This window comes from Melitaea cinxia, chromosome 6, assembly GCF_905220565.1.
Source record: "Melitaea cinxia chromosome 6, ilMelCinx1.1, whole genome shotgun sequence".
NCBI lineage: Eukaryota > Metazoa > Arthropoda > Insecta > Lepidoptera > Nymphalidae > Melitaea > Melitaea cinxia.
In genome coordinates, this window is record NC_059399.1 from 15,884,870 (window position 1) to 15,912,738 (window position 27,869).

Below are 27,869 nucleotides of genomic sequence, written 5' to 3' on the forward strand. Positions count from 1 at the left end.
ATAAATGACCTAACAAATACGACAAGAATGATTAATACAAAAATACAAAAAAAATTATATATTCCCCATTTTTTTCTTCATCACTCGTTCAGAAAACAAAACGAGAACTGAAGCAATAAAACATTCATTTGAACAAAGACTGCGCAATGTCACGTCGACCTTTTATAATGCGGAACAATGAAGTGTTTCATATAAACTATTGTTACTGTATTATAATATAAGACTTCTTAATTTTATACGATAGATATATTTGCAGTCTTCTGCTTTTGATCATTTTGAGTTTTGATGTTTGACTGACTGGTTGACTTTTTAATGGATAGCTTTTAAGGATTCTATCGTGATGTTTTATAGCCTGTAATCTTTTATTAATAAATAGGCTTTACTAACAGGATTTTTAGTCGTCAGTAGTAGTCTTAGTAGTCAGTAGTAGTTCTTGAGTTTCGTTAATTTTAATTACAATACTTTATTGTTTACTTTATCTTAAACCTAATATAAGGATTTTCTACAATCGGGAAAATCACTACTTTTAAGTTAAATTAGTGCAGCTCCAGATAAGCCGCAAATGTGTTATAACCAATAGAAAAGAAGCAGGATAGAGAGCTCCGAGTTTTATTTTGCTTCTGCACGAATTAGAACAGTAGTTGATATATACTTTTCCGCGGTTTTCTACAAAGTAAGGCATGATTAAAATTAGCTGTATACAAAGCAGCAGTTATTTGACGGTAAAACTTGGGTAATTTAAGTTAATTTTAAAAATTTAGTTGATCGTAAATCGTAATGAATCGTAGAAATGCCTGTACGTGAAAAACATCCAACGACTGTTTCAAAACAGAGAACTTTTTTTTTGTTCCTTATCCTCAGGACCGCATTCCCCCCTACGAGCGCTGGTCACCTTACCCACTAACAGGAACATGACAGTGCTTGAAAACAGTATTATTTTGCTGTGATCTCCGGTAAGGTCGATGTAATACCCCGGTCGGGCTGCTCCATATTTTGAGCAGGAAATTTACTGCTGTGCCCTACCTTACTTTACTATTTATAAACGTATTGTACCTTTTATATAGATTAATTGTATATAAATGTATAATATGTACGTAGAACTATGGCATCCGTTTTCTGTTCAATAGATTCGGAACTGAGTCGGCCCGATAATTAGTGGCGTGTGTGCAAATTTAATAACTCTTGTGCGGTTGGTTTAGCTTTAAAGATATACGACACGTGTGCGATACGATTAAAGTAATGAACGATATTATGTTAAATAATTAAATTATATTCAAAAAGTTACAGGTAATTTCGACAATGCCACAATTGAAAAAAAGTATAATCAGTGGAGGGGAATATGGAAAAATAGCAATAAGTTAGTAAGAGTGATAATCAGTGGAGAAAAAGTGTAAAAATTAACAATCAGTAGAGGAGTATGTCGGTCACCAACCCGCCTGCCCAGCGTGGTGACTATGGGCAAAACACATGACTTCACGTTATTTTTGGCGTAAGCTTGTGGAGGCCTATGTCCAGGACTGTATAGGCGGTAATGATGAGAGGAGTACGTGGTAAAAGAACAATTATAGGAGGAGAGTAAGTAAAACTCAAGCTATGGATGACCTTATTTTTATAACTTAAATAATCATTCAGTTATGAGTAAACGTTGAAAGTTATAGGTTGGAAATTATTTGCCTAAAATTGATAATTGTACAAAAAGTTAACTCTTTGTAATTTTCATTTTCAACAAACTTTAACATGAGTGAAGTTGCGACAGTCGGCTAGTGTGTAGTCAAATGGAAAATGTAATTTTTTTGTCACTTAATCAAATTTATAGTGTTAATATGGCCAGACATAACCAACTATATCAGTTCATACTAGAGCGTATTTACTACTAATATTTGAAAATGACGAAAAAGTTGTACCGATACCAAGTGTTTGGCAGAGGCATCTGAAGTGAATCTTGAAATAAAGAGTTATTAAAAGTATCTCGTGCTCTACAGTAAATATAAAAATCGTGAAGTGTGTGTGTGTTGTGTGTGTGTGTGTTGTGTGTGTGTGTGTGTGTTCTCATTACTTAATAAGGATTATAACATATAATGATTTATTAACATAAAACTGTCTATTTTTTATTATTTAACCAGTATTCTTTTATCATTTTTATATACATTTGTAAGGTTATATTAATAATTAAGAAAATTAGTATGTTTGTTACCCTCAAGTCTTATTGCATATTTGAACTATAATTTATAAGTTGCGATTTAATATTCGAGAGCATGTAATGTAGTAATATTTTCAAACCTTTCCCCCATCGTATCGGATGCTGTAAACGTATGTACCCCGCAGTATTTGCTTACCCGGCCGCTCGTCAATCACCCTCGAAGGCTGACTGTGCATTTCAATATAATGCTTACGTTTCACTTTACAGGCTTTTTAGCTTAAATTAATACTTAAACTCTCATTAGTTAGTATTAATTGATTTTATTTACATGATACGATTCAGTCTGTATCATCCTACTCCTGGGATTAGGCCTCGAAAAGGATAAGAGCTTAACCCACCAACCACGCTGCTCCACTGGGGGTTAGCGGATATATTTTCTTCTACTATGAGTAACGATCGATATCAAGTCTGACAGTTAAACGTGCTTTCCAAGGCACGGTTGTAAGACCCACAAGGACAGACAACCAGGCCGGAAATAAAAATTTGAATAAATACAAATATCCACTGTTAGCCGGAATTGAACCCGCGACCATCGGTGTTTAAATAAAGATGTGAGGAGTTAGTGACGCTGTATTTCCCGCAAGATATAACCAAATTTGTATTAAAAAACAGTTTTTTTTTTTATATATATTTTAAAAGAGTAACTGCGGTTCTTCTCTGCAGAATTTGTATTCCAAACTGGTGGTAGCTTCACTTTTAAAAAAAGTTAAAATTTTGATTTGTAAAATGACGTTTCGAAAGTGCTTTTTTTTGGCACCTACAAGGTACACGCATACTACACCAGAGCGGTTATCGGCGATTTTATTTTATTTTTCATGGTACAAGTAAGAAATTATTAAAATAATAATTAAAGCACACAGAGAAAACTTACATTTCAAAGCAATTACTCAAAGTAGCGTTGCCATCGCATCGACTCGCAACGCTTACAAAAAAGCGACGACCTTAATCATCGGGCAACTGAAATTAAGACTAACGATTTGCCGGGCCTTAATGCGGATGGTTTTAATTTTAATTTGAAAACAGATTTGAATTAACGACTGCTATGTTACGGTGGGTACTAGTGTTGCTTTGGGTAATTGAATGTTAGGGTAATTTCAGTGTTGCTTTTTTTATTATCCTACAAAGATTTGAATTTTTTTTATACTTTTTTTTTACTTCAAGAGTGACAACAAGCGTACAGCCGGACGCCTGCAATATTAAAAGCATCGCAGGGCTTTGCTGACCATTTTTTTTAACGTAGGGAAAATCCATCATGGATCCCCTGCACCGGCCCGGTTATGTCAGACTCCTACTGACTAAAAAACCATCACGTGTAAGCAGTCGTCTGCCTGGGTGGGGCGAGATGGGGTCGCGCTAGCATTCGCCACCTCGCCCCGGGGGCTTTGCTGACCGTACCCCAGACCCTTCCAGGGTCATTCTCCTCTGGTCATTTTTCTTTTCGTGAATACATATTTTGTATTACACTACTTTTATTTATTAACCTTGTCCTGACGATAATGAAAGGCAAAAAAAAGAACGATCCGATTTTGGTACAGACGTTCATAACATATACGCGTACATACATTTTGGGGTTCTTTATATATGCTTGTATAAAAGCTACTGATGTAATACCAATTGAAAATATAACAAAAATCAATAGTGAGGCCTATGTTAACTACAGCGTAATTGATTACAACAAGTCGCTAGCAAGAAGTAGACTCTTAATTACTTGACAAAGACCTTTTCAATTACCAAAAAGCCACACTAATCTTCTGTGACTTGTTGAAAGTATATGCCTCAGAATTAATCTTGAGACTTGTATGATTCATGATGCATAAAACCAATTCTTCTTAAACACTAAACGCCTCAGCCTGTAATATCCCACTCCTGGGCATAGGCCTCTTTCCCATGTAGGCGAAGGATTAGAGCTTAATCCACCGCGCTGCTCCAATGCGGGTTGGCGGATATATTCCCTACTATGAGTAACGATCGCTATCAGGTGTACATGATAACAACCGGGACCGACGGCTTAACGTGCTCTCTGAGGCACGGTGGGGAGACCCTAGAGACCTAGAGAATACAAATTTTTGTCATGTGCGGGGATCGAACCCACAACTGGCAGTGCAATAGGTACAATGCATGGCTGTGACCGTTGCGCCAACGCGGCGTCAATTCTTCTTAATAAATGTAAATTCTGATGCTGTATTTAAAGTCACAATATTTTTTTTTGTAAAATGTATTAAGTTTTAACTATCAATATCTCTAATAATATTTTAATTTATTTGTATTAAAGGAAAGTATTTTGTAAAAAGAAATTAAAATCTAATTTGTAAAAATGTCATGTTATGGTGTTCGTGGTCGCTTTTTTTTTGGCTTAAGTGATTTTTATGATTTTTTTTGTATAAATGAGAAAAAGTCATTAAATTTTATACCGCTAGTAGATTAGGGTGATCATATCCAAAAAAAAAAATCTATTTAAATTTCACGTGTTTGATAATTCGCAAGACAGACGTCTGTTGAGTCATCTAGTAATATATATTATCACGATTACGTTGTGTCCAAGTTGACAGATTAATTATTACAAAATATTAATTATTAAAAAAAAAAACAGGACAAAATCGGTCAGCTTTAGTCACAAGTTTTACATGATGATATAGTTTTAAGTTTTTTACATCAATTTCATTAGCTCCGACTTGATTGTTACTGCTGGTCTTACCTGAAACAAAAAAATAAAAAATAAAGAAATACTATTTACGTAAAATGATAATTTTTTTATTTTATTTAATAAATGTCTTATTAAGTACTTGCATGTCAAAATCAAAAATATTCTTTATTCAAATAGGTCAATATGAATCGTCAATTTCACAAATTAAATTTTAATTTTTTTTTAAGTGAAGCTACCATCGATTCGGAATGCAGGTTTTGCAGAGAAAAACCGGTAAGAAACTCCGCAGTTACTTTTTTTATAGTTGTTATACATAGACACATTGCAAATAGATATGTATGTAGATGTTGACAAAGAGCAAATGCGTTGTTGAATCTTCTCGGCAGAATCTACATTACAAATCGGCGGTAGCTCCACACTAGCAATAATTGATTAAAAATTGATAGAAAATTAATTTGTAAAATAACGATTCAAAAGAGCTTTCCAACGCAAAGTAGAATTTCGAGTTCTTTAAATTGTAAAAATAAGTATTTTATAATAAGGTTCGTAAATTGTAAGAACGTTAATATTTTATTTCTTCAGACTTTGATATTATTTTATAAATTTTGTTTTCAACCTTTTTCCCTAGTACTTTTGACGAGTTTAAAGGTTACATGCTTAAGTAATTGCCGTCTGATCTCAATACTTTGAAGATGAAAAAAAAGTATACGCCTTTAAAAATAATTTCCAATAAGATATTTTGTTACTTTCGTCTATTAATTTTTATAATCTTTTTTTATCGTAAAAAGATTTTTTTTTAGTAAATTTATTACTACAAAAAAAACAAGAACTAGAAAAAAGACAAGTAGTAAAAATATAAACTAAGTGTACAAGATCAAACTAAGAAAAGACTAAACTAAAAAAAAAAAACTTAAATAAAATACCACATATTTTAATTTTGACGCAAAAACATGACTCTTGACACATAAACATTAATATTACTGTTTAATTATCGAATAAATACTAAATGTTACATTCGGTAACGAGATTGGGTTGTAATACGTTTAAATTATTCACCAAACGGACATAAAGAGACAGGGCAACAGTCTGCAGAAGCAGTAGGGAGTTCACGCGATCATATATTCACAAATTTTCTAATTTCAGTAAATTATCAAAACACTAGATGTGCCCCGCGGTTTGTTGCGGACAAATGTTAATCCAAGAAATAAGAGGTACTAAAATATTATATAGCCTATAGCCTTACTCGATAAATGGGCTATCTAACACTGAAAGGATTTTTCGAATCGGACCAGTTGTTCCTGAGATTAGCGCGTTCAAGCAAACAAACAAACAAACTCTTCAGCTTAATAATATTAAATAGGTACATTATTTTGACTTTCACTATCTTACCACATCTTACTTTGTCCTTTTTTCCCGATTTCTTTTCCCACTTTCTCTAACGATTATAAATTTAACAAACCACGTCTAACCAACTATATTAATAGACATAACTTTAGAAATGCCCAAGGCATGCCATAAATTGCCAATGACTATTCGTGCGATGTTGTTTTATACGTTGTAATTTCACTTGCTACAGTATCCTTTACTTGGAAACAGCACAAAGCATTATTGCTTTATTGTTGGTTGTATCTAGTTAGGTTAGACAGGAAAGGGCCCGAGTGCAAGTTTGACATAACGTTTGTGTTGCCTACATGTTAAAATATTTGGTTTTGATAGATTATGTATACGACAAGGGAGTTTATGTTTACGAATTTGCATACATGTCCCAAGTTAATACGTTTGGGAAATTATTTGCGAAGACGTTCTTTTATAGCAATTGAAACCAACATTTTGATGAACTCTGATCTGATCAACACTGAAATGTAATTTTAGGAACAATTATTTTTATTTCCATTTTAAAATTCTATCTAATTTAGACGATTGAGAGCATTTTAAGCAACTCTTATCTATTTGGTCATCTATTTGGTTTACACTGGGTTTCATCCTGATTCCGTAGGTTTTTTGAAGTTTTTGACACAGCAGGAAATATATTGCAAAAATATAAAACAGTCTTACTGGAAAAGTACCTTTAAGTTACAGAAGATCACAGCGAAATAACACTGATCCCATGTAATGTTGTGTTCCTGTAGCGAGTACGGTAGCTAGAATTACTATAGCACACTTGCGATGCTTTTGGTGTTACTGGCGTCCACAGGCAACGTTGGCCACCACCAGGCAGACTGTACTCTTGTTTGCCATCTATATAGTTAAAAAAAGGCCTGATGCATACATCACTCAGCAGTGCTACTGCTGAAATATATCAGTATTTTAAAGCAAAAGTTTAAAAAAAGAGAGTTACATGATGATATTTTTATTTACTGAAGCGTATTCCATTATGTTTCATAAACGTATTTACAAACATAGACCCAATTTCCTGTACATTGTATACAGTTTCAGTTAACGAAAAATCCAAACCCCTTTTCCTTGTTGATATCTTATAAAGATGACACTCGCAAAAATGTAAAATGACAAGCGAAAGCGGCCCGTCGGCATGTCAATCGAGTTTTACTTATACAAAGATGACGCGGCACAATCGATAAGCGGTAGCGAATAATTAACCACATCTATACTACTATATAAAGCTAAAGGATTTGTTTGTTTGCTTTAACGCGCTAATCTCAGGAACTACTGGTCCGAATTGAAAAAATATCTTTGTGTTGGATACTCAATTAACCGAGGAAGGATGTATGCTATATAATATTTGGAAGATTTTTTTTCTTATATTAATAAGCCCTTAAAAATATCAAAAATTATGTATTTGCAAAAATAACCTGGGACATTTATAGTGCCAAAAACTTGATTGTATGGGGACAGGGAACCTGTTAACATGGGTGAAACCGCGACACTTAGCTAGTTCAATAATAAAATATGTCAAGTAACAATGTATTTATTTTAGATAAGTAAAATACAAATCATGGATTCCAAATATTTGCTTGTCAACCATCATCTAGCTTACGAGCGAATCTTTGGCGGTGACATAGGTCAGGACACTAACTTAACTGACTGATGACTTAATTTAAAATTATATATATGAAAATGAAACAATAAGCAAATTTCATATTAACGTTGATAAGTTCGTGCAGTCAAAATTTTACTTGTCATGAAAATATATAAATAATGTCTTTATGTTTATAGAACAAACATATACACAAATTAAAATAGCGACAAAAAATTTAATTCTGAAAAATATTTCAATCGATATTTTTATGACAAAACGCTGTTGCTCATACGTTGCGCCAGCGTTCAAAACAACTGGCTTTGATATGACGGCTTTTATCAGGTATTGTTTGGCTTTTACGATTGATGGAGCGGTTTTGGTGGTGCCGAGGTAGCGGAAACTCAAAGGTTACATAAGGTTACCTAAGGGTTTTCTAATGTTTAAGGAGTTTTAATTAGAAAAATATATATTTAAAGATCACTTGCAATGCTGAGGCACTGTTTCAATAATTACTTATAAAGTTATCTGATGTACAACGTTTATCCAATATATAAAAGTTTGAAGTATTCATTTTCACTCATTATCCAGCTCTATCTATTAAATATTTCTATTCAATCCAAAAGTTAAAGTTATTCAAAGCCTGATAAGTTTTTTACATATAGGCTATAAAGCATCACATTACGTTATAATCATTCAACTTGGAACCCCATGAAATTTCACTCAATGTGTCAAATATGGCTATTTGCGAACTGAATCTAAAAGTTGCAGTAAATCACAACTTGATAGGCTCTATTACGTACATGCTATAAAACATCACGTTGTAATATAATTAAAGTTATTACTTAAAATCACGAGAAGTCTAGATTAAGAGGTCAATTGACCTGATAAATTCCGATATTAACTACCTAAGATGTAGGTACAAATCGCTCTACATTGTGATACCATACCATACAATATTTATAACAAGCTTGTATGAATGTCAAAGAAGTGGATGTCTATTCGTCACGCGTGTGGCGTCACCTTTTAAATTGATTTTCACCTGAAAGCGCCAGAATACTGTATCGCGTTTGTTCATCTTCGGTAATATGGGTTTTGCGTATGATTATATTTATTTTAACTGAGGTAGGGCACAGCAGGAATTTCCTGCTCAAAATATGGAGCAGCCCGACTGGGGTAGTACCTCGACCTTACAGAAGATCACAGCAAAATAATACTGTTTTCAAGCAGTATTGTGTTCCTGTTGGTGAGTAAGGTGACCAGAGCTCCTGGGGGGATTGGGGATTGGGTCGGCAACGCGCTTGCGATGCTTCTGGTGTTGCAGGCGTCTATAAGCTACGGTAATCGCTTACCATCAGGTGAGCCGTACGCTTGTTTGCCGACCTTGTGACATAAAAAAAAAAAAAAAAAAAAAAAAAAATTCTGTTTATGGTTTAAGTACAGGAGAGGGGAGCCTAAAACCTCACCATATATCACCATGGGAAGGTTCGGTTGTTAAAAAAACATGATTGTGATTAATGGACGATCCCTTACAAAATTTTAATGACGACATTGCGTTAAAAATCAGGTGTTTTATATCAGTGTAAGTAGGTTCAAGTAGGTTTTTGTTAGTAAAAATATAGGATGTTCGACTCCTAACCGCGTTTCTTCGAATTGGGGGCTCAGAATGTGTTATTATACATCACGTTCCAAGTAAAAAAAAAATTCAAAGCCGTTTTTTAAATTTTACCTCGTCATAATATACGAGCTAATCTGGCAACGTACTTCTGCATAACCGTTCATTACTATTTTTCTTACTTAATATTAATACTATCTTCCTTATACAACTAAAGAACCGCAGAGGGAAACGAATTATTTTTCTGTTAACGGAACGTTTTTCATTGTAAATTATAGCCGTGCTTACGCGCTCACGAAGTTGACATGCGGAACGAATCTAAAAAAGCTCAACTGTGTCTGTCAAAGTAGCTCGACTGTTTGTCTAAACAGTCTCTGTCTAAAGTCAAATTTATAAAGAGCTACTTATTTTTTTGTTCACGCGAAACGTGGTCTATAACATCTATAGAACCCCCCATTTGAAGAAACATACTTAGGAGTCGAAAATCTTAAATAAATGAAATAATAAAAAAAAGAAAAATGTGGTTATATGAAACCACGATGCAGTTGAAACTTTAGTGAATAAAAACATTTATATTAATACACAAATTAAAATACACAACCACCACCACCACGGACCACTTGCGTCATGCGACATGCGACATGCGATAGATGAACGAAAAAATTTTGGGCGATGGAATAAAAGTTTCACTTAATAAAATATTTATTTGTCTCAAAACGATTAGAAATAATTGAGTTTGCTAGTAAACGAAAAAAACCGACTTCAATTACATTGACCAGTAACACACGTAAGTAGACGTAGAAAATTAACGAACACACTAGTCGCCACTACAATTTTCGAAGATTCCTTGGGATATCTTCTTTCTAACAAAAAAAACATCGAAATCGTTTCTAAACGACAAAGTTATCCGCGAACACACATAAAAAAGTAATATTATATATTTACGGTCGAATTGAGAAAACTCCTCCTTTTTTTGAAATCAGTTAACAACAAATGTCGACAAACGAAAGTGAACATACATAATTATATATGCTTACTTCTAAGAATATTACTAATATACGACGCCTTGACGTGAGATGTACCTAATTGTATAAAGAATGACAGTTTCTGATTTCATTAGAAGTTGTTGTTTTCCTACAATTAATATAACCTTAATTAAATTACAAATGAAAAGATAATATTTACGTTTTTTTTTTAGGTGTGTTTTATTTACGTCAAATCAAATTTAAAAAATTTAAAATAAATCAGAAACACTAAACCTCGATATCCAGTAACTTGCCAACAGTACCATAATATCTCATTAAAAATCAAAAAATAAAACCCATAGTTATGTCTAAGAACTAAAAAAATTTTGAAATGCATTATGAGAGTTGTTTGTATGGGTTTTAATTAAAAAAAAATCCGGTCTTTACGAAATTTTATGAATGCTCTTTAAATGAATTTAAAACGAGTCTCAAGACTTCTTTATGCGGAACTGGAATAAGTATTCGCTTACAGGCTGCCCTTTCACGTGCTTGCATGTTTTTGCGTTTAATCGCGGCACTTGTAAGCGATGGTTAGATATAATTCTATTGACATGGTTTAGCGTTCCGTATTGTTTTATATGAAACAACAGATTTTGCACAAGTCGAGGTTTTCACGTAAAGAAATGTGTATGGAATGTCGTCTGCAATATTTCGTATGTGATGTAAATACACATACGTAAATGTAACACACATTTAAGGCAACGTAGTTTTTTTGTATGACTAGAGCGACAAACAAGCGTACGGCTTTCGTGATGATAAAAAGTTACCGTAGCTTCTATACGCCTGCAACACCAGAAGCATCATAAGCGCGTTGCCGACCCTATCCCCAATGCTCTCCAGAAGCTCTGGCATCCTTACTCACCACAGAAATACAGCACTATTTGAAAGCATTGATCTTTAGCTGTGATATTCTGTAAGGTCAAGGTATTTCCCCAGAGGAGCTGCTCCAGATTTTGAGCAGGATAAATCAATTAAAGTGTTGACAGATCTCTTAGGAATAAAGTAAAGACTTAAATGAAACGTGAATGAGAAGTAGAAGTTTGAAAATTAAAGATGGAGATCAAAAAATGTGACACATGAAAGAGACTGTACTAGATTTAGCCAGTCGCGTTGTAGAGTAAAAAAAAAAAATTGGCAAAACGGCAAATTGAGACAAAGAATGGTATGACCCTGGTATGGTAAATATTTAGCCATATTATTAAAGTTATTTATGCGTTAATTGTCACAAACTAACTTATTTTCCGTTCATTTCAATGTTATTTCTTTAAATAACGTTTCTTTCTTTTAAAGAACGTATAATTTTAGTACACACCTATATATATTCTTTAATATATGCATATACACACCTATACAATTATCATTCATAATCGTATCACGCAAACAGTTACCTGCAGCGGTTACACATATGTAAATTACACATTCGTACATGGTATATGTAAACAGAATGTACATAATGGAATAGGGTACACATATTTGTTTACTTAACTGAATTTCCTTCGTATCCTGAAGAGCACGTATATCCTTTGGTTAAAGGTTCTTGTAATTAAACCCTAATAATGTTAGTTACACTTGATAGAGAAAACGCCATCAACCTGTACAGCAATAGCGTGGTAAATTAAACTCTTTTCTGTATTGAAGAGAAGACAGGTCTGGTTCAGTTAAGGTACTCGTTTCTATAAATTTTACTGTGATGTTTAATAGCCTATAATAATAAATTCATAAATTCAGCCTATCGCAGTCCAATGCTGGACACAGGCCACCCCAGGTTCACGATAAAAACGGCGTGAACTCATATATTTTGCCTACAGTCACCACGCTAGGCGGGCGGATTAGTGACCACAGGGCCGACTTTGTCACACCGAAGACGCTGCTGCCCGTCTTCGGCCTCTGTATTTCAAAGCAAGCAGTTGGATGGTTATCCCGCCATCGGTAGGATTTTTAAGTTCCAAGGTGATAATAAGTGATGATGTTAGTCCCTTAGTCACCTAAGATAAATTACGAATTAGGAATAAATTACGGAACCGATTTATTGCACTCTTTACTGCTACAATTTGTCTCTCAGATAAGTTAATGACAGGCTTTATCTGCAGGATTGCACCACAAATATCAACTACAACTTTTCGTCTAGAACGTTGCGAATAAAAATGTCTGACAGATGATGTAGTGTTTTATAGTGAAAAAGAAAAATAGATGATAAATTCTAAACATTTTTGAATATCTTATCAAAAATTGACCGCTCCAGCGGGATTCGAACCCGCGTCTCCGACTGACCGTGTCGGCGCTCTAGCCAATTTCAACATTCTGAGTTTCAAGATATTTAGACATAATAACGTGTTTTTTTTGATGTTTTTAACTAAACCAAAAAACTATTTCAAGGTTTCAAGGTATATACCTTGAAATACTTTATGCACATTGTCTAAAATTATCTAAAAAAAATGAATGAAAGAAATCTGACTACGCGTTTATGTATAAAATTGTACATATTTCTGTTTTTGCTAATTATTAATAGAGATGATAATAATAATACTTTATTTCAGACTAGATTTTAAGTCCATATTGGGTTAGTACAACAAAACAACATTTAGAATAAAAAACAAAACAAAATTAAATTAAAAAATCAATAAGTAAAAATAAAATCAAATAAAGTAAAACTAAAAAGCAAAAAATTCAAAAATTCTAAATAATATAAATAAATTAATAAGTTAATAAGTTAGCATTTAACATTTAAATATAGCCCAAAGTCGTTTACATAAAATCCTGAAATGTTTCCTCCAAAACATCTGTTGGCTCTCATTTCGTGTCTTATTTTTATAAAATGTCTTACAGTCAATCGTGTTTGTCGGTAATGACGGTAAACGCGACATTTCGTCACGCGTCAACCATTAGCCCAAGCTGACAATAATACTAAATTACATCTCCGAATTTATCGTAAGTACGTTACCGATGCCGCTGTGATATATGATATTTTGCTTTTTTACATCTTTAACACATTTTAGAAACAACTTTATTGGTCGCTGATGAAACTGTCTGGCGTATAAAAGTATCAGATGTATAACTTTATCATCTATATGTACGATTTTATTTTTGTGTTACCCACACATTAGGAATTCTAAACATTTTTGAATATCATATCAAAAATTGACCGCTCCAGCGGGATTCGAACCCGCGTCTCCGACTGACCGTACGTGTCGGCGCTCTAGCCAATTAAGCTATGGAACGATGTACCGGCTAGATCGAAATTTTTGATATGATGATTTTATTTTCGGTTTAAGCGAACCGTGGCGCCGTCTATAGTGAGTTCTTTACAGAAACCCGTAACTATTAAAAGTTTCATATTACAATGAAAATCTTTGACAGGAGACGACACCATGCTATTTTTAATATGTATATGGATATGGTCTCGTTTACTATCAGGCGGACCGAATTGTTATGAAAATGGCTTGTTTGCTACTATAGTGATATAAATAAGATAAATTTGACGATCATTTTGGTGTATTCTTAAACAAAGTTGGTGTTCGTCCTCTTTCTCCTCCGTTTATATAAGAACCGTACCTATGCGTGTCAACAATAACTATAATTTCAACATTTAAATATACAAATCTTATAATGTAAGTCAAACAACACGAAACACTGAATAATCTTATTATAGTTTAAAAGCCATGGATGTTATATTAAAAAAAGGAGTTACTAGGAGGTATAAATTTTATAAAATGGTATGACAAGCTAATTTGAATCTTGCCACATTGATATAGGGCTTAAATTAATGTGAGATCCCACAAAACAAATGCCCGAGCGTTAAAATTATTGGGTAGACTTGTCATATTAATTTGTTTTTGAATTTTTAAAGTTTAATTTTCACCTTATTGCCTTCTAAATAAGGTTTTGTACCGACTTGGTTATTATTTTAATTAATGTACTGTTTTAATGGCTCATTAGTGTATGTTCGTTTTTATTGCTTCGTTTGTTTATGATAATTTTTTTAACTGCATATTTGATAAATTTTGTAAGTATTTGCCTATTAAGTTATTAATTTTATTAAAAAGTATGATTATTAATTAATAAAAATGAAACCAATAAAAAGGTTTTGAAAAGGCGTAAAATTTTATTCATAACTATTATTTGTTTTATTATAAATTGTAATATTTGTATTATTTCTATTTATTTAAAAAAGCTATATCAGTCGGCAATTGCTTATAATACAAGCATTAAGTTACTTAACATAGGAACAGATGACCGTGTATGTATGTTATAAGATATAATATGTTATAACAAAATCTGCATTGTGAATTTGAGATCAATTTAACAACGAATTGGGTTCCCTGTAATGTCAGATCATCACATAGGCCTCCACAAGTTCGCGCTAAAAGTGGCGTGACCTCGTGTGTTTTGCCCATAGTCATCACCCTGGGCAGGCGCGTTGGTAACCGCAGGGCTGGCTTTATCGCACCGAAGACGCTGCTGCCCGTCTTCGGCCTGTGTATTCTAAGCCAGCAGTTGGATGGTTATCCCGCCATCGGTCGGCTTTTTAAGATCCTTTTTTTTTTTTTTTTTTTTTTTTTTTTTGATATCGCAGGGTAACCCATTTACGGGTGATATCCAGGATGCCCGGGTAGGCATTCCTAGACCATATGTCGGCTTAGCACTTGGGGGTGCACTACCGACCAAAACCCCTGCGGGAGCCTTTAGCCGCTTTAATTGGAGGGTCCCGGAACTGCAGGCAACAGGATCCCTCCAGCGACAGGCTGGCCTCGGCGAAAAGACCAGACTTCTCCTCCATGGGACTGTCCGGCTCACCTCTGAACAATCCCGACGACGCCATGTCTAGCAGGACCGGGTTCCCATCCCGGCCCGACATGGGCACAGGGGCGTTACTGGAGACGCATTAAGTAGCGCCTCCTACGCACCCCCGTTCGTCGCCTGCGGACGGAGGCCTCGTCGGCGGCCCCCTCTCTCATCCGCTCGTCGTTCTCCTTCTGGGACATTACTGTCTCGCAGAAGGAGACCATCGCCTTCCAGGACTCGTCGTCACCGAGCATCGCGGTGATAACGCTCGGCAGTGACAAGTCCCCTCCGAGGACTGTCGTCAGATCGCGACGTAGCGCCGCCCATCTCGGGCACACCTCGAGGGTGTGCTGGGCAGAGTCCACCGCCGCGCCACAATCGTGACATTCAGTCGTCGGCTCCCTTTGGGCCGTCCGACACAAGTATTCACCAAAGCAGCCGCGCCCGGTGAGAACCTGCGTCAGACGGAAGGTGAGGGGTTTGCGCTTACGGCGCATCCACCGCTCAAGGACCGGGCGCAAGGCAGCCGTTACGCGTGTGCCATACGGCTGCTCCACCAGGTCCTCCCCCCACCTCCGCATTAATGCTTCTTGCCCCATCCGGCGCACCCGTAGGATCCCGTCCAACGTGAGGTTCTCACCGAGAGCCCTCCTACCCGAGACGTATGAGTAGGTCTCGGCAAGGACCTCCGCCACGAGCTCCCACGGGGGGTCGCCAGCTAGAGCAGTAGCTGCAGCCCACGATACCGTACGATACCCCCGAATCACCCTCACCGCGATGATCTTCTGCGCCGACCGCAGTGCGGCCTTATTCTTCGCAGTGAGGCGATCCGCCCAAACCGGGGCACCGTACGTCGCCATACTCCGGCAGACTCCGGAATATAGCTGCCTGCAGGCGGCGCTGGGTCCTCCAAGGTTCGGGAGGAGTCTGCCCAGTGCACTCGCCACCTTCACGACCTTCGGTCCCACCATAGCGAAGTGTGGACCGAAGGTCCACCCTCCGTCAAGGATGAGCCCCAAATATTTCATTTGGGAGCTCATCCTGACCCTCCCCTCTCCGATCTGCAGGGTAGCCCCCGGTGGGGGTCCCTTGCGTCCGGTCCCGCGAAAGAGGAGGGCTTCGGTCTTTTCAATTCTGACACGAAGCCCCAAACTCTTTATGCGGCTGATCACGAGGTCGAGTCCGACCTCAGCCAGCCGCGCCGCCTCCTTATAGTCTCGTCCCCGGGAGTAAACGAGAGTGTCATCCGCGTAGCAAATGACACCCATCCCGGGGAGGAGACGGCCTCGCAGGACCCAGTCGTATCCGATGTCCCACAGGATCGGGCCCAGCACCGATCCCTGTGGGACACCGCAGCCGACCCGCCGCCACGGCTTTTTAAGATCCATGTAGGAACATGTTATCCCTTTGTCGCCTCTTACGACACTCACGGGAAGAGAGGAGGTTGCTATATTCTTATTGCCGTAACTTCACAGAAATGTTAGATGTAAGTTAAAATAAAAATAGGTAAAAAAACTTTTTAAGTTAAACGGTTTTATGTTAAACATACATTGCAATGTTTAAGATAAATGTACTAAAAACCAAAAAATAATAAAATAGATACAGTCGTGGGAATTATAAACATATGCATAGACTAGACTAAAATAAAACCGTGGGGCACGTCAATTGTCTACAATCGTTGATTAAAATGTTTGTTTTGTAATGTTACACTATAATTAGGCAGTTGTTCAACCGACAACGATGGACGTGTGATAAGTAGGGCTAGAATGTGGAAACAAGCTAGCAAGCTCGATTATAAGCGAGTTTTAGGGTTTCATAGTGGTGAGCTAGTAGTACTTTTATTATATGTTTTGTCGATTAAAGACAAACTACGAGCAGTGAAACGATTCCTCGCCAGCCAGCAGTGTGAATGTCCAACGATAAACTAGTTGAAACATCTCTTTTATTTACATGGAGTGTATAACTATTGGAATTTCCATGAGCAAGAAAATAGTAAGTAATTTCCTCACCGTCTGCGGGCCAACTGCCTATTTTAACGACGAATTAAACGATTCTTCTATCGCACATTAAGTCGATAATTTGTAGACAATTGACGTGCCCCACGGTTTTATTTTAGTCTAGTCTATGCATATGTTTATAATTCCCACGACTGTATCTATTTTATTATTTTTTGGTTTTTAGTACATTTATCTTAAACATTGCAATGTATGTTTAACATAAAACCGTTTAACTTAAAAAGTTTTTTTACCTATTTTTATTTTCTAGTTTTTAGTTTTTATTTCGCATTCTGTTTAATTCATTTCATCATTACAGCCTATACAGTCCACTGCTGGACATAGGCCTCCACAAGTTTACGTCAAAAACAACGTGAACTCGTGTGTTTTAACAAGGTTCCACAACCATCTTGGAACTTAAGAAGCCGACCGATGGCGGGATAACCATCCAACTGCTGGCTTTGAAATACACAGGCCGAAGACGGGCAGCAGCGTCTTTGGTGCGACAAAGCCAGCCCTGCGGTCACCAACCCGCCTGCCCAGCGTGGTGACTATGGGCAAAACACACGAGTTCACGTTAATTCATTTAGTGATTCATTATTGCAAGGCCCATCTTAAATATTGAGGTTGTATAGTGCACTGTATTCTTCTTATCAAGCCCTTTTATTTGATACCCATATTGGTGGGATTGATAAAAAATTGTTATCAGACATTTGGTAGCGGCGGCCAGCTTAGATTTCAATTTTGCATAGTAAATTGTATTCTACTTGTTGAGACCTTTCATTTGATACCCATGTTGATGGGATTGATAAAACCTAAGTTATCCGCCATTTTGTAGAGGCCGCCATCTTGGATTTTAATTTTATATAGTACATTGATTATACTGGTTGAGCACTTTCATTTGATACCCATATTGATGGGATCGATAAAACCTACGTTATCCGCCATTTTGTAGCGGCCGCCATCTTGTATTTCAATTTTTTATAGTATATTGTATTCTGCTTGTTTAGCCCTTTCATTTGATACCCATATTGATGGGATTGATAAAACCTACGTTATCCGCCATTTTGTAGCGGCGGCCATCTTGAATTTATAATGATAATGAATAAACATTATTGTATTGTCACCAAAATCCAAAGTGTATACAAAATTTCAGATTAATTGGTTGACAGGAAGAGGGTGAAATTTGAATTACTAAATTTGACCCAAGAATAATAAATAAAAAATAAAAAAACAAACGGGGTGAGCTAAATAAAACCGTTTAAAAAGAAAAGAAGGATTTATTTATTTATGCGAATAGGTCGACAAACAAGCGTATGGTCCATTTGATCCTAAGCAGATACCGTAGCCTACAGACGCCTGCAATACCAGAAGCATTGCAAGCGCGTTGCCGACCCTCTCCAGGAGCTTTTGCCACTTTATTCATCACAGAAACATAACACTAATTAAAACCAATATTATTTAGCTGTTCATATTCTATAAAGTTGAGATACTTGATGATTGGCTGGTCTGCTGGAGCAGGATATATTCTCCCGTGTCATACCTCAGTACTTGTTTAAAAATGAAACCATGACCAACAGGTAAAGCGTTACATATTCACCGTTTTTCCCACAAACTAACAACACAAATTACAGAAATTCAAATAGCCTTCATCTCCCTCAATATTCATAAGATATGATCCAACTGTAAGTCTAATTAAAGTTCAATTCGAATGTAAATTAGCACAAATTACCGAGTATGCAAAAGTTATACTTCACTAAATGGCAGGTAAAGCTCGAATAGTCTTTCGAATAGTCTATCAATTAACGTTTGGTTGTTAGACAATTAAAACGGTTCGCAAAAGTCGTTCAGTTCGGCTGAAGCGTTAGTTATACGAGAATTAGTTCAGTTTACATAGTTACGGTAACAGGTAATCATTATTTTAATTGTAAATCGTGTGATTGTTAAATTTATTATAGTTAGCGTTTTAGGTTAAGCTTCGGTAGGCAGTTTATTGATTATAAAGTTAATTTATTCTAAATATTATAACTGAAATGTATACAGTTGGCAGTGATCGTGCGTTTTGTTTTAGGTTATGGACTATTTCAATATACACATGGTTTCTATTTGATAAAAAAATATAATAATGAGAGAAGTATTAGACAGGTATTATTGCATGAAATTATTCTAGTGTTAAGCATGTTATTGATAATAATAATAAGTTTTAACAAACAAGTAGCAAGGGCCTGGGTGGTGTTCCGTATTACTAGGTACCCCGCTTATCCACCAAGGCTTACAATATTAAAAATTTATATGTAGCAATTCGGCTTCGCACGGGTATTTAACAAAAATTTCAATTTTATCCTAAAAATTTTTTTGAAAATGTAGTAGCATAGTAGCTTCTTAGCATAGTAGCAAAGTAGCTTCCCAATAGTGAAAGAATTTTTCAAAGCGCTTAAATAGTTTCGGAGCCTAGCAAACAAACGATCAAATCTTTCCTCTTTATAATATTAGTATAGATTAAAAAAAAGTTTGACAATAGACGAGATATAAGGAAGTGAAAAAGATGCGTTATTAATTATTATTATTTTTTGAAAACCTAACCTAACCTAACCCCCCATTTCAAGGAAGGTAGTTAGAGTCGAACATTCTGTATATTAATCTACCAAACCCATACAGCGCATAATGTAATAAGTCATATTACGTTTTACGTGTTTTATTGATATTTTTATTTTTTATTTTAATAATATGTATAATATTTTTATATGCATAAAAATATTATAATGAAGCAGTATTTTCACATGCGTGCTTCGAATCACGGAAAGTCACAAAGCAAATAATTTTGAAATAAAGCTTTGAAAATAATGACAGATAAAACCGTTTTTTGTTCTACATACGAGTATCTATTGTGATGTTAGACTTTTAATAAATAAAAAATATTTAATGAAAATATACCCGCGTCGTTGTATAAAAACATCGTTGTATTTTAATCATCATTATTTATATAAATGTTTAGTTTTATATTACTACGATATATTATAGCTAAAATAATGGATTTTTTTAGCTTATTTTAAATTAATTTCTTATTTTGTGGATTGACGCGATGATCAAAGCAATTGGCTGTTCCAATACTTCCAACAACAGTTCGATTGCCGCAATGAGAAGTTTTTGAATGACTCATACAGATGTTTTTAGTACCTGAGCATTTGTTGAAGTTTTTTTTTGTGTTTTCACATTACTGATATAATATTCCATCCGACTAGGGGCCATCGAGTGTTAGGCACTTTTTGAAGTTTACTCCCCGTTTATTCCCGGTATGGTAATGAGGAGTAAACTCTACTGAACGAATGACCTCGTTACGTTTATGTTAACTCCATCGCGTTATTTGATTCGTTTATTTACCATTTAATATGGTATTAATATTTTTCTTAGACTTGTAGGTAAGACTTTTTTGTGCCTATTTAGACAGTCGATCTATAGAAGTAAACTCCAGTTATGCATCGGAGCTGACACACATTTTTTTTATTGAGTTTACTTCTTGACTCAGTGACGCTAGAACTGATGTTTTACAGCGCCTCATGTGTTTTATAAGATAAATGTATTATACCTGTAATATTTTTATCAGTGCCCCCACCCCCTGTACCGATACGAATAGAATGCACAGATTTCTTTTAGATTTTTTTTTTTTTATTTATTTGTAACATTTATGCATTCCATTACATTTACTTACAAAAGCCCTTGGGCTTGTCCGCAAGTAGTCTCACACATTTTATATAATAGATTTTATAAATCAAAATATAATTGTAAGAGAACTGTTTTATTTTTAAATATTACGGTAATTGTTCTTCAAGAGTGAACTTTAGTCACGTATCGTCTCATACACACTTTTTTAAACGAACTAATTGTATTACGTAATAACTTCAAAAACGTACATTTTTGAAGGTGATATCCGTTATTAATAATTAATTTTTCTCCGACATGGAGAAATAAGCCTATGCCCAGCTGCAGGACGTTATGGACTAAATCGAAATATACAACACTTAAATAGAATTAATTAATTACACGAAATAAAATTTCAATTTGCAAAATGACGATTCAAATGTGATTTTAAAACTTACTCAAATCAAGTAATTGTTAATTTTGATTCGTTATGAATAATTATTATTTTTATGAACGATAGAATAATCTAGCTGAGGTGGGGCACGGCCGGATATAACCTGCTCAAAATCTAAAGCAGCATTACACAGCACAGCAGGTCACAGCTAAATAATACTGTTTTCAAGTAGTTTTGTGTGTCTGTGGTGAGTAAGGTGACCAGGGCTCCTGGGTATAGGGAGTAGGAACGCGCTTACGATTCTTCTGGTGTTGCATTCGTCTATAGGCTACGGTAACCATCAGGTGGGTCACCCTTGTTTGCCGACATAGTTATGTATATGAAAAAAATGTAAAATAGCTCTCTGGTTAAATTTAATAATAACAGTAACAAACATTTGGTAATTTGTATTAAGCTTGAAGTTATTTCTTGGTTATCTCGATTATATTTACCAGATAGGTAAAATAAATTACAGAGAAGATAATAATTTCATCATTTCCCGCCATCTGTTACCTAAAACTTCAGAGTATCCGAGCTAAATTCCGCCTTAGAATTTGTGCTTTAAAAATATGGCAACGAGCGAATAAATAATTATTTGTAAGCTTACGTCCTTTTTGTTAAGGATATTCTTTCTTATATTATTTACTGAACTAAACTTAATCAACCGATACTGTCCCACTGCTGGACAAATAAGGACTACTCCATTAGGGTTTGGCGGATAATTTACTCAGTAACTTACCATGAGTAACGATCACTATTAGATGTCTGTCATAGCAACCAGGATCGACAGCTTTACGCGTTATCTCCATAAAATGGTGAGAAGACCTACAGGGACGTATACTCAAAACAGTTACAAACACAACCCGGTACCACACCAACGCCGGTATTTAGACACTATAAATAAACAAAGTGTGTGTCAGTTCCGACCCACAACTGGAGTTTACTCCTTCAGATCGACTGTCTAAATAGGCACAAAAAAGGCTTACTAGTCTGAAGATTAATACCATATCAAATGTCAAATAAACGAATCAAATAGGGTTCCGATAGATGGCGTTATTAGAAAATATAATATATTTTTAATTTAAATATTTTTTTTCGTTAAAATACATTATTGAAAAAAAATGTAAGTTTAGTAATTAGTAGTATCTGCCCCAAATGCGTTTAAATCTTTTACATTTTGCCATTTTTACTTTACTCCGCGTATCGATCGAACGCCGGCGCTTATAGCTTCCCTAGTTTTTCATCTCGGGAGGATTATCCGACTTCGGATTTTGCTGCTCTTCTTATTGGCTACTCTTTTAGAGAAAAAAAAAAAGCTTGTGTAAAGTCACATGATGACTGTTTCGGTGCGCTCGTAATAAGTCTTTTAGTAATAACTACTAGTCTTTGAAAATGAATGATACAGCATTTGTGAAAATGGTAAGATATTTAAAGTCAATGTTATAAAACTTTGTGTTTGAACTTATATATAGCCTAGCAATGCACGTTATACGGTTTTACATGTGCTAATTTCAGAAAAAAAGCCTATAGCCTACCTCGATAAATGGGCTATCCAACATAAAAATAACTTTTCAATTCGAACCCGTATTTCCTGATATTAGCAAACTTAACAAACGAATTGTTCAGCCTTATATTAGTATAGGTTGCAGTCGATATTTTTTTAACTAATACAAGTTATTTTTGTTTATTTTTTTGAGCGTGGTACTTAGTTCGGATTTAATATATTTTCCTTAGGTAGCCCTTTTATTAGGTAATTAATTTGTGTTATATTAATTAAATAAAATATGCTACAATTTTCAGGAGTAGAAGTCACTATTAACGTTGTTTGAATAAATGATTTCATTTCTGCATATTTATTTCAAGCTGAACTTCGCAGTTCCACGCGCATAATTTCCAATCCCGAGAGAAAGTCGGGATAAAAAATCATTCATATATTATTCCCGACTAGAAAAAAGGTCAGGCTCAACCAGATCATATTCCTGACCTCTGGCTATATACATACCAAGTTTCATTACAATCAATTTAGTAGTTACCTAAATACTCACCAGCAATAAAAGCCCCCAGTAGGATTATTTCCCGTGTCGGTATTAGCTTTACTTCTACAAATATAATAATTTATATTTAAAGTTTTAATTTGTAAAATGACGATTCGAAAGTGCTCTTGGAGCCTATTTGAATACAGTTGTTTTTGATTTTGATTTTTTTGATTTTGTTGGGGGTCCGGAAACACAATACACAATAATACACAAGCACAAACGCCCAGACAACGACAAATATCTGTATGACCAATACAAATGATTGTCATGTCCTGGGATCAAACCCGCGACCGCTAGCGCAACAACCAGCGATGTGACCGCTGTGCCAACGCGTCGTCAAGTTACCAAGAAGAGCCCATTCATCCATCGTCACAAACCATCGCATTTATAATATCAGTAGAATTATTTTAGCGCAGAAAACATTATTTTCATTCTTTCACAGTTAAATAATTAAAGCTATGCAGTATTCTGTACAGTTAGTATAATAAGGCGAACAGATTCCGCATTGTTCTGACGTTGTTACTAAAGATTTGCGAGGCACGTCGCTTCGTTTAAACTGGCTGCCGGGATGCTGATTTCGTTACGGTGATTTGAATCTCTGTTATCGGTGCGATCGTAGGACGACACCGGCCGACCGATTTCAGTGTATTCGGGAAGGTTTACGATGTGTGGACGTATATCATCATTTCTAGATCGCTTGTTGTCACGTGGTGACTTGTGTGTTTGTTTTAGCAAAAAGTTATTGTTCACTTTGCAGAGTTATAAAATAAATAAATTCGTAAAATAAAAGTAGACTAAGTTCTTACTACATCAGCTATCTGCCAGTGAAAGTCCCGTCAAAATCGGTCCAGCCGTTTCAGAGATTAGCCGGAACAAACAGACAGACAGACAGACAAAAATTAAAAAAAAAATGTTTTTACCGTGTATACTTATCATCATCATCATCTGAGGCATTACAGCCGCGGGTGGGCCTTAGCCTGGTCCAGCAAAGCTCTCCAGTCCGATCTGTTAGAGGCTTTCCTTCTCCAACTTGTTATTCCCAAGGTCTTGATGTCCTGTTCGACGCCGTCCAACCATCTGAGCTTGGGCCTTCCTCGACTTCTGCGGCCCTCCGGTCGGCCTTCTAAAAGGCGCTTGGGTACTCTGGCCTCGTCCATTCGCAATACGTGTCCTGCCCAACGCAGGCGCCCAATCTTTATGGTCTTAATTATATTTGGCTCATCGTACATTTGGTAGAGCTCGTGGTTATAACGCGTTCGCCATCTCTCATTTTCCATCACAGCTCCGAAAATGCGTCTTAGTATTTTCCGCTCAAATACCAACAAGGAATTTTCGTCTTTTTTGCTCAGCACCCAACATTCGGAACCGTAGGTGAGTATGGGCCTTAGTAAGGTTTTGTACAAGAGAAGTTTTATGCTTCTTGAAAGGAGTTTCGAACGTAAGTATCTTAGTAGTCCGAAGTAGCACTTGTTAGCCGCCATTATTCTTCTACTTATTTCTGAAGACACATCGTTGTTATCGGTTACCAAGGATCCCAGGTATACGAAATGATTGACGCTAGCGAAGGTGTTATTGCCAATATTAACTCCTTGTAGTAGGGTTTGCTGGTCTTTTGACGCTTTCAGGTACTTAGTCTTAGCCATGTTAATTTGAAGACCGGCCTCCACAGCTGATTTTTCAAGAGCAAGGTATGCACTCTCCATTGCAGGTAGAGATCTTCCTATCACATCGAGGTCATCCGCATACCCTAGAATTTGAACGGATTTGTGGTAGATAGTGCCTTTGGTCTCGATCTTTGAGTCGCGAATACACTTGTCGAGAGCGATGTTGAACAGTAGGCACGAGAGCACATCCCCTTGTCTTAAGCCGTCATTGGTTCTGAACGGTTCTGATACACTTGTTTGAACTCTGACAACGCTCTGAGAGTTTCTAAGAGTCATCTCCGTCAGGCGCACGAGCTTTGTTGGGATGCCGATCTCCACCATAGCCTGGTACAGGAAACTTCTGTGCACATTGTCATAGGCAGCCTTAAAGTCTACGAAAAGGTGGTGAGTGTTCACGTTGTATTCAAACGTTTTCTCAAGGATCTGCCTAAGCGAGAAGATTTGGTCTATTGTGGACCTGTTTGGACGGAACCCACACTGATACTCCCCCAAGCTGGATTCTACATATGGCTTTAGTTTATTGAAAAGCATATTGGCAAAAACTTTATAACCGGTGTTCAAGAGAGATATGCCTCGGTAATTATTGCACTCCAATATGTCGCCTTTCTTATGTAGGGGACAGATAACAGATGTATTCCAATCATCAGGCATTTTTTCATCATTCCAAATCTGGAGAACCAGGTGGTGAAACTCCTTCTCGAAACCAGTTCCGGCATACTTTATAAGCTCGCCTTGGATATCGTCTATTCCCGGAGATTTGTTATTTTTACTGAATTGAATGGCTCGTATAGTATCTTCTATGGTGGGGTACAAAGATTCATCTATCGTGTATACTTACATACACATGAATTTAGTGAAAAGCGGTTACTTTAATAGTACCAACAGACACTCCAATTTTATTTATTTGTATAGATTTATAGTTCCATAAACATCTTTAATATCTTCCTTATCTTATCTTATCAAAATTAGTATCTCTAATGTAAGGTAGAGCTAAAAACGGGATGTAAGAGTGGGAAACAGACGAGAGAATATTCTTCTCTCTAATTTTCTACATATCGTTCTTTTATTTAACCGACTTCCAAAAAAGGAGGAGGTTCTCAATTCGACTGTATTTTTTTTTATGTATGTTACATCAGAACTTTTGACCGTGTGGAGCGATTTCGACAATTTTTTTTTAATCGAAAGGTGGTGTGTATAAACTTTCTACTGGATGTACCGATTTTGATAATTCTTCTTTGGTGGAAAGTAGATATCCCTAGTTTTGTACCATAATAAGGAAACTAGGATCTGATGATGGAGTCCCAGAGAAATTGAGGGAAACTCTTGAAAATCCGCAATAACGTTTTACTGGGTGTACCGATTTTGATAATTTTAAATTTAATCGAAAGTTGATGTTTATCATCTAGTCACATATAAATTTTATCGAGATCTGATAACTACTTTTTGAGTAATCTTTGATAACGTGTAGTTACTTGGCTATTTTTTCGTCGATCTACGTTGTATTACTCGTCGATGTAATTGAAGTCGGTTTTTTTTCGTTTGCGAGCAAACACAATTATCTAAGGGCTGTATTATGAAAGTTGGTTAGAGATCTTGCAAAATTTCACTTAAATTTACAATTTAAAATTCAACGACTCAAAGAACTACATGTTTTAATAATTCATATATCATATACGACTAAAATCGGTAAATTCATGTCAATGAAATAATTAATTTACGTACAGTGTGCCGTCAAATTAATATAATGTACTTGTTTACTTGAAACTCTCATTACTCGCTTTGAACTTACGTGAAACACTACTTTTGTTTCACGTAGTTCTCTGTGAATGTAGGTCATGGTCGCGCGGAGACTTATGGCTTTAAATTCAAAATTAGACATGCATTTTTACTAATTTGGGAGTTATGTTAATTGTCATTATTTTAATCAAGTCGCGGCCGACATAATGCTGCAATACTGCAAGTTTTAATATAGATAATTTTAGATTATATTTATTATTGATGATGAGTGGGAGAGAGAGCTGACGCAGAGAGTGAAATACGATGACCTAAAAAAAGTTTGGATGATTTTAAATCTGTGAGCCTGTTAATTTGCTGAAATTTAAAAACTTTCTTTCAAACACAAATCGCAGAAGACGCCAGTTAAATAAGGGATTGGTAGTACGGTCGGCAACGTGTTTGCGATGCTTCTGGTGTTGCAGGCGTCTATAAGTTACGATAATCGCTTACCATCATGTGAGCCGTACGCTTGTATGCCGACCTAGTTGTATAAAAAAAAAAATATGTAAAAATATCAAATGACATAAATTCAAGTGCACATTAACTATGTTTTTTTATCGTACCGCATTTCGTATGCGGTATTTTTTAATATTCTTCTTTTGTGATACACGAAACAAATCATCGCAGAAAGCAATACACCGTTCGAATTAATCTAAAAACTTCTTCAAAGCGTCTAACGGATTATTCGATGCTGAGATATTTAGGGTCCCATAAAAGAACTTACGAACTCATCGAGAGATGCATTTCAACTGATATCAATTGTAACCGGTCTCATTCGAGCCACGATTATTGAGTGTCGGTTTACATTGCACGTTCTCGGTGAATAAAACGTCTGTTTAAAATTTTTTTTTTTAAAATGTGGCGTTTAAAAAAGTTTAAGGAAATAAGGAACAATTTTTTAAATACTTATAGTAGATTATATATGAGTAACTATATATTATGATGGAGCTTATTGGTCGATTTCCACTCATCACAATTACTTGTAAATGTCTTACAGGTGTTTGTCGTAGTCTGGGTGTTGGCGGCACAGCTGACGGTAAGCGATTACTGTAGCTTATAGACACTTGTAATACCAGAAGCATCGCAA

At 35.8% G+C, this 27,869-nt stretch overlaps 1 protein-coding gene across 1 annotated transcript in view; it reads right to left on the reverse strand.

Annotated features, from left to right (window-relative positions):
* LOC123654784 overlaps window positions 1-27,869 on the reverse strand; it is a 118,018-nt gene that overhangs the window by 64,045 nt on the left and 26,104 nt on the right. The window lies entirely within an intron of this gene.